The sequence below is a fragment of the Dipodomys merriami genome, unplaced genomic scaffold (genome assembly GCF_024711535.1).
Source record: "Dipodomys merriami isolate MVZ:Mamm:240054 unplaced genomic scaffold, mDipMer1.0.p SCAF_18, whole genome shotgun sequence".
NCBI lineage: Eukaryota > Metazoa > Chordata > Mammalia > Rodentia > Heteromyidae > Dipodomys > Dipodomys merriami.
Window position 1 is genome coordinate 33,498,850 of NW_027203159.1, and position 9,052 is coordinate 33,507,901.

The following is a 9,052-nucleotide window of genomic DNA, read 5'->3' on the forward strand; positions in this document are numbered from 1 at the left end:
TTCAAGGCCAAGGCTCTAGTTACAAGGCCTATCCTGAGTTCAAGGGCCAGGACATTGGTTCAAGGCCCAAGCAATAATTTCTGTTCTCAGACCTTGATACAGGTCCCAACTCATAAGTTCAAGTCCCAGGATTGCAATACAATGACCAGTCCCCAACTTAAATGCCCAAGCCTAGTATTCAAGGCCAATTTGTTATTTGTTCTGCCTAAACAACATCATACATTCTATGGCCCACATTCCCTCAATTAATCAATCTTTAAGTATTATTATTTTCTTCACTTCTTCATTTCTCTATTTTCATGCTGAGAGTTATGAAAGTGTTGAACATGCTACTTTTGGTAAAAACAAAACAAAACAAAAGAAAACAAAAAAAAATAGGCTGAATCTCTTGGACATTAGGAAAATTTTCATGATCATAAATCGGACCTGGAGGAAAATAATAATAGTACATCACAAAATAAATCTTACTGTTGTAAATTTACTAAAGCATATTGACTAAGGTTAGGTTGATATCCTGTTTAATTATAAAAATTTCATGTTCGTTCTGTTTCTAATCTGACACAAAGTTCCCCATACTGTTGTAAGGATAGACTTTGTCTCAGAATGACAATGTCTATTTATTTGGATAAACAGGAATGACATTTATCAATATTTTTAGTAGAAGGTAGTTTCAAAAGAAGAAATTTTCAGAACTTATTCAACTATGTCAAAAACGTTCCTCTGCCTTACTTGATGTGTTTCAACTTTCTATATACCTTTTTAATTCACATGTTACATTCATATTCATGTAAAGTACAAGTAAAATGGGCTAAGACTTTTTAAAGCAAATACTTCCAAATATAAACAATAAGAGCAAAAGAGACAAGTTCCCAGAATGTTTGTCGGATATATATGTATATATGTTTGTGTGTTTGTGGGTGTGCATGTGTTTGTGTATATAGACACACATATACATTTGTATTTATAAAAATATTACAGTTAGTATATAACACAAAGCAAAAATATTTTTGTAGAAAGTATTAGGAAATTTCCTGGAATATAAATTTAGTTATATTTAGTTTGTGTAGTTTGTAGAATTTTCACCTAAAGCCTCGATTGTCAGGCTTATCTCTTCTTGATGTGACTGGTAAAGAAAGTTTCAAAATCCTAATAGAGTCACTTCTGTTCAGAATTATTGGTTTATCTCTTCCAAATGAACAACATAAAACTGATGTTTTATTTGTAATAATTAGCATAGGTCTATGGTAATTTATCAGATGATCAGAAAAGCTCAAATATGACATAGATTGATAAATAGATTATAGATACTTAGATAGGTAGACAGAAATACAGACAGAGAAACACACAGACATAGATAGATGGATACATAAAGAGATAGATAGATATATAGATAGATAGATAGATAGATAATAGATAGATAGATAGATAGATAGATAGATAGATAGATAGATAGATAGAAAGAAATAGATATTTTATTTCTATATAAAATAACGTAACAGGTAATGAAGTGCAAGATATGGACAGAAGAGTTTTTCTTTGTTTTCCTTGACTTTCATATAATGATTTTTTTGTTTCTACAATTTGAGATGAAATTGTATTGTTCCCTAAACCCTGTCAATAAATCTGTATGGACCCATCACTGCTGGCTTATGCCTGCAATCCCAGCTACTTAGAAAGCTGAGATCTGAGGATCGTGGTTCAAACCCAGTCCGTGCATCAAATTCTGTGAAACGCTTATCTCAAATAAATCATCAGAAAATTGGAAGTGGCACGGAGCTCAAGTGATAGAGTGCTAGCCTTGAGCTGAAGAGCAGGAGGACACCACGCAGGCCCAGAGTTCAAGACCCAGGACCACCAAAATAATTAAAAAACCTGTGTGAAAGACTGACCATGTTTTTACTATTCTCAAGGGTTGTATTCGATTGATTTAGGAGAAAAGTGAAAAGCAATTAAACCAATGTGAAATATAGTATAAGTATAATATAATATATATAATATAAATGATATATAAATATAATATTGATGGATAGTCAGAATGAGTGAATCACTCAAAGAATTTTAGTCAAATATATTCCAATTTGAAATAAGAAAACAAAAATCATGAAATGAAAGCATCTTAAACAAAAAGAAAAAAAAGAAAACAAAACGAAAACTAAATAACAACAATAAAAACACATCACCTTAATTATTTTGCAATGTCAAACAAAGATACAGGATAGTGGATCAACAATATTATAAATGGTAAATCATTGAAATGACAAGAAAATGAGAGGAAATAACTTAGAATTAGACTTAAAGTAGAAATTGTTCTTGGCTAAACAAACTTCTCAGCAACGTAAATATGTATAACATTTAATATTTTTAATTTGTGTAAATACCATACAAAGGGTTTACAATCACATGGGCACTATAATGAGTACATTTCTTTTTTTTTTTTATTGTGAGAATACCATACAGATAAGGTACATTTACAAGGGTAAAATAACGAGTACATTTCTTATCAAGTACTGTATCATCCTTCTTTGATTCCCCATACCATCCCTTACCATCTCCTACTTCCCCCACCTCCATTCCCTCCCCACACATTTTTAGGGGTGGTATGTGTGTGTGTGTGTGTGTGTGTGTGTGTGTGTGTGTGTCTGTGTGTGTGTCTGTGTGTGTGTCTGTGTGTGTGTGTGTATAACTTGCCAATAGTTCTAACATGCTGTGGAATGATTCCTAAAATTTATGAATTCCCGCAAATCAACAGGTAGTGTAATTTTACATATTTCTTTTTTACATGCAGTTTTGACAAATCACATTCTTAAAATATTAAGCATATGTTCTTTCTCTATGTAGCTCCTTCTTCAATACGAGTAACTACTGCAAGCTAAAGTGTTTGTAGTATATTAATCAATTTAGTCTCATCACCTCTAATAGAATGATTTTGTCCAAAATCTGGCAGTAGTCCATTCTTGTCTAAAAGTTTTCTTGAAAGTTCTTGTTCCATTGTCAGTGTATATTCCTGTGTTTGGAGCATACATACCTTAGGAAATTTCTGGAGAATATCAGGTTTTGTAATGATTTATTTGGTACTAAAAATACCTGAATTGAAGACTACTACTCACTGTCAACAACACCATATTTATATATATTCTGTGCAAAACACCTTAACATACATTCTGTAATGGGGAAATGACTGGCACGTATATTCATAGGGATTGCTATAGATACCAATTCTGAAAATAGCACTTGTCTTGGCTTGGAAAATTGGCTGAGTGGTAGAGTGCTTGCTTTGCATTCATGAGGCCCTGGGCTCGATTGGTCAGCACCACATGAACAGAAAATTCCAGAAGGAGTGCTGTAGGTCAAGTGCTGGGACAGTATCCTTGATCTTTAGAAGTGAGCGACAATGCTGAGACCCAGAATTCAAGTACCACAACAGACTAAAACAACAACAACAAAAAAGTCTCTTGCATATCACAGTGTGAAGGGCTGTATAATCTATAATGAGAAGATAAGATTAAATGATTCAAGAAGTAAATCAATTTACAGAAATTGTCAATGATATGATAAAAAACTTCAATATAATTACAAAAGGCCTGTCATAATGGGGCATAATGTTGACCCTATGTTTAAACAGAGAATCACTTTGGTTCCCTTAAGAAATGCACAATATTTATGAACCCATAACTTTCACAGTAAGTAATTATAATAACGAAAGATATAGAGTGATGTGGGATTTATATTATCATAAATATATGAATGTTACCTCTTCATGTGAATATTACAATTTAACAGCACTGACTTCTGTTTAAAAAATATTTTTATCATATCAAAACCTCAGAACACTACTGAAAGGGAATATTAATAGCTTTAAACCCTGTAGATGTTAGAAAACTCAGTGGTTATCCAAATAGAGTGGTGTAAAGAGAGTATTGCAATCACAAGACAGGTAAAAGATAATTTACTTTCAGTATTATATCAAAGTTCCATACTGCTCCTATTTATATTTGTTTAAATCCTATTACAAGAATTCGAACTTCTCCACTTCCCTAAATATTGTAAAAAAAAAGTTTTTGAACTTGCAACCAAGGAGATATCAGCTGAATCCAATTTTGCATCATGTCAAACCAAATATGCCAGAAACTGCACAAGAGAGAATTACCCAAAGGAATGGACACGAAAGTGTACACATTAACACAATTCACCACAAAGAAGCAAATCAAAATGATTTAAACGATTCCTGGGGGGGGGGAATGGAAAGTATTAATTCGGCAACTATATTTTCACATGTTCTCTCATCAGAAGTATCTACATTTTGGTATATTTCCCTCCTACTTTCTTCCCTCCCTCTCTCGGGAAAGGTGCTTGCCTTTTGGATTTCTCTCTCCAGAGTAGCTGAAAGGTTGTTAGGAAAAATTATTGAAGAAGATGTTTAATACTTTCAAGTTTTCCTCAAAACAGGGCATTACTATGTCTTGCTAGGCCCATGTTTAGAAATTATATTGACATGAAAATACAGAAGTCCTGATTTAGATATGATTTCTGAATATTTATTCAATACATATTTTGAACTTAATTTTCAGTAATCTTTGTGGAATTAATCCTGTGCCATTAACTGGTACATATGAAGGATAAGCAGGTAAATTCACATAGGTATTCATATAATTTAATGATTTTAATAAAATTGTATTTTAAAATGTATATTTTGTTTATTGTATTTCAAAGAGCCTTCTACATGGTGGATCACACTGTGAATTTTGCAAGCAAATTCTCAGGAAACTACTGAAAAATGTATAGTCCCAAAAGTTCATGTGCCTAGCTTATATCATTTAAGAAAGTGTATTTTGACACTTATTTGCCTGTTATTAATAACTGTGAGGAAATTATGCTAAAGAGCTTCCTAGCAAAGATATAGGTTTAAATTTGGTTAGTTGATGGAATATGGACCAGGTATTTATATTTTTGTTTTTATTTTGATGTTTTTAATTATGAAAATACCATACAAAGTGATTCCAATTAAATGGGCAAAGTAAAGAGTGCATTTCTTATCAAACATAATTGATGCTTCCTTTGTTTCCCCTTTCCATCCCTTTTCATCTCCAAGCCCCTGCATCCGACCTCTTCCCATACACACACCACCACCAGCCAAAGTTGTAAAGTTCCTTATCGACATACCATCTTGTACATCGCATTGTTGCAAATGGTCCACCTGTATGGCTATTTAAACAATTCCTTTCCCCTCCCCACATTGTACCAACATTAAGTACAGTATAAACAGGGGTTATACCGTGGGGGAGGGACAGAGAAAGCAATAAAGAAATAGCTTGTACATATGTTAGACACACTAGCAAGAGAGAAATTTAGAGAGATTCTATGATTTTATGATAGAAACAACACTGCAATTCAGAGTGGAATATATTGACATTAAAATATAATCTATAGAATACAACCTGATATTGAACTTATAGGAAGACAACTGATACTCAGAAAAGCTCTGAATATGAGTAATGTATAAAACTGAGAGTAAAAGGAAATTTGACCACATTTAGGTGTATGCTGCTTATCTAAGGATAAGTGAACTGACCAAAGACAGCCTAAAGCCCTTCAATCAAAAACACATTTCACTTGCAGCGGTCAATTCCAGTTTCTCCTCTGTATGGGACCTCAATTATTGTTCTATTGACATAATAATATTCTCGTTCATGAATTCAGGTCCTTCAGCAAGCCAACCTTTGTCAATTGAAATGTTCCCTTCTGGCCCAAAGACCAAAGGTAAGATTTCTTTTTTCAGTGCTATAGTTTTCAACATAAAATTCACTAGAATTCAATAAGGGTTCAATAGAAGGTTACTGCTAATATTTTTAACTTCTAACTCATCTGAACTATGATCATACTGTTTATAGCTACATAGAACTGCTTTTACATCACTCTTGTTTGGATAGTCTGTTGGTTCTAGAGAAGTATTCAGTTCCCTAAAAATATTCCCAGAAAAAAAGATAACATCTTTGTTTTATTTCATGCCCTGAAACAGGATGATTCCTTAATGAAGTATATCCAGCTAGGATTGAAGTAATTGCTTGCATATATATATATATATATATATATATATATATATATATATATATATATATACATATATATATTCACATACATACATATATGTACATATATATATATATGTGTGTTTGTGTGCATATATATTAGTATATATATTAATAATGGTATTTTAGGAAATATTTTACACTATGTACAGAATTAAAAGGTTTGTAAATTCTGTGCCTTTAAATGTAACTTAGAGCTGGACCCTGGTGGCTCATGCCATTAATTCTATCTACTAAGGAGTCTGAGATCTGTGGATGAAGTTTCAAATCCTGCCCTGGTAGGAATCTCTTTGAGATGATTATTCCAAAAAAACACTGGAAACCACAAGTGCCCTTTCGGGTCAAGTGATAAACCTTTGTCTTCAGCTGAAGAGCACAAGGACAGCAACCAAGACCACACTTCAAGACCCACAACCAAAAAAACAAACAAACAATGAATAAAAAAAGAGAATGTGACATCAAAACACACAGCAAAAAGGGGAAATAAAAGAATAATATCAGTATATGATAATTTATGAACAACCAAGAGCCAAATGACCTGTAGAAATAGTATTTGGAAGATGCACAAAAAGTTACATTTTCATTGATATCTCCTAAAGGGAATCAGATGCAGTAAAATGAAGCAGGATTCTCCCTTAAGAAGGAGGAAAACATCCACATTGGTTTGTTTTTACAAACAATTGTAACATTTTTGACTATGCCCCTGGAGATTATCTTAGTCATTGTGATAGGGCAAAGAATGGTCATTTCCAGTTTATGAACTCAGGACTCCCAAATCAACCTGTGCATCAGTCAATTGAAACTTATAGCACAGACAACCCAAAAAGTATAAATTATGGTCACTCTATGATTTATTTAATTTCATCCAACTGTGCTATTATTAGGACATATGGGCCTTGTTTAAGTTATCTGTATGTTCCAATATTCGACAAACAGGTATTGCACCTTTCCTTGGATTATTTATTGCTTTTGAACACAGAACACCGCTTTATTCTCTTCCACTGCCTCTGCAGAAATAAAATCATAGGAAATTTTACAGTTGTGTTATAGCATTGATCACAGCATAAAATACAAAATCAGCATAACCAGTATAGTTTGGAATCTTAAACTGTGTGTGTAGATAGACAATATGAATGGAGGACTTTTTATGAAAGTTGCCAACCAACTGTGACACAGAACATTGGGGACAAAGTTTTAAGTCCTCTGAATGATACGTGAAGTCCTGTAATTCTCTAATGTGGCAGGAAGAGAAATGGAAAAATACAAAATCATGTCTTCAATTCTGGAAGCAAATTACACCGTCTGGATGAAAAATTGGCAACAAAAGTATTGTTACATATTTCACACTGCACATATGGCATTCCAATTGCCAATAAAGATATAGATTACTTTAAGCAATAACCTAGAATGCATTCTTTTTTTCAACTACACATTTGTAAGGGTGTGCTCTCAATACCTATATATCACTTTATTACTCATATGATTTTTTATCTTGGAATTTTATCCTTGAGGTTCTGTCCATCACTAAATTATAATTTTTCATGTGAAATGATGTCAATGTCATTAGAATCATTGAAACACAAGATCAATGATTGAGTTGCATTATTGTGAAGTGATATTGCAATGGAAGAAGCAATAAAATGGATGTTATAATATGACACATTGATGTACACAATAATATATAGCATTCTTTGTATATTTTCATGAAGCTCTGGAACCACATCTAAAATATTAAGCCTACATTCTTTTGACTAGAATATGTAACTAATTGTTACAGATTGAAAGGTAGCCAATTAAATCAGAAACCCTATTGTGAATGTGTACATCTAGGTAGGAGGAGTTGTCAATTTGATGCCACAATTCTATTTCTTTTTTTATTCCCACAGTTGATTGAGACATTGCAAGGAATTATCTGTGAGGTTTAATTGCAGATAATTTTCATCAAAAACATTGAGTGTATTTTGAACTCATTGAATTTAAAATGTTGAGAATGGAACTCTCTTTCAATTTGCAGATACATAATTAGTAGTAATGTTCCATGGAAGTAACTAGACCACTTACAGAGGAGAAATATGAATGCCTTTTATTGCTCTATGACATCATACAAACCAGGTATTTTTAGGACAAAATTTTGAAGTTCCTATATCATTAATTTAGAAAAATCAATCAACTAATTATTGTACCAATTCGACAATTGCAGACCGTTCAGAGAGTTGTGGCAAAAGAAGTAAGACTGCATGATTTGGAAGGCCACAGCTCTTCTGTAGAAGGTTCAGTTACTATATGTAATAGCAAAACTTCATATCATTTACTGACAAGTCATCAAAAGATATCTTAGAATGATACTTGTTTCTATCTCCTCAGCTTCTCTGGTTTTAAACTAAATAGACTTGGAAGAGGAAATAAATACACCACAGGGATGCATGGATAAAATATTCAAATTTCAAGAGGAATTAAAAATGACAATTCTTAAAACCATAACAAGGACAGAATAACCAAAACAGGTTACGTGAAAAAATAACAAAACTGATAAAACTTAGCAAATCAGAAAGGAGATAGTGAGTGAAGAGCAATGGAGAGAGAGAATGTACCGAAATGAGTGAAACCAGAGATGAGATACTTATCCTCATGACAGAAACAAGATATAGAAAAGGATATGGGAATATTGGAAAAAGCCAGTAAAATAAAGCCCAGCATGCATTTAATTATATATATGTATATAGTAAAAATACTGTATAGAGGGGTTACAGTTACATGAATATAGTAATGAGTGCAATTTTATCTAGCATTGTTGCCTCCTCCTTTGTATTTCCCATACCATCTCTTCCTTCCCCATCTCCCCAACTACTCCCTCCCACCTAGGTTGTAAACTTCATTTGCCACATACATTCTTGCTCATCGCCTTGTAACAATGGGTCAACCTTTATCCAAATTTGAACAATTTGTTTTTTTCCTTCACCTAACCA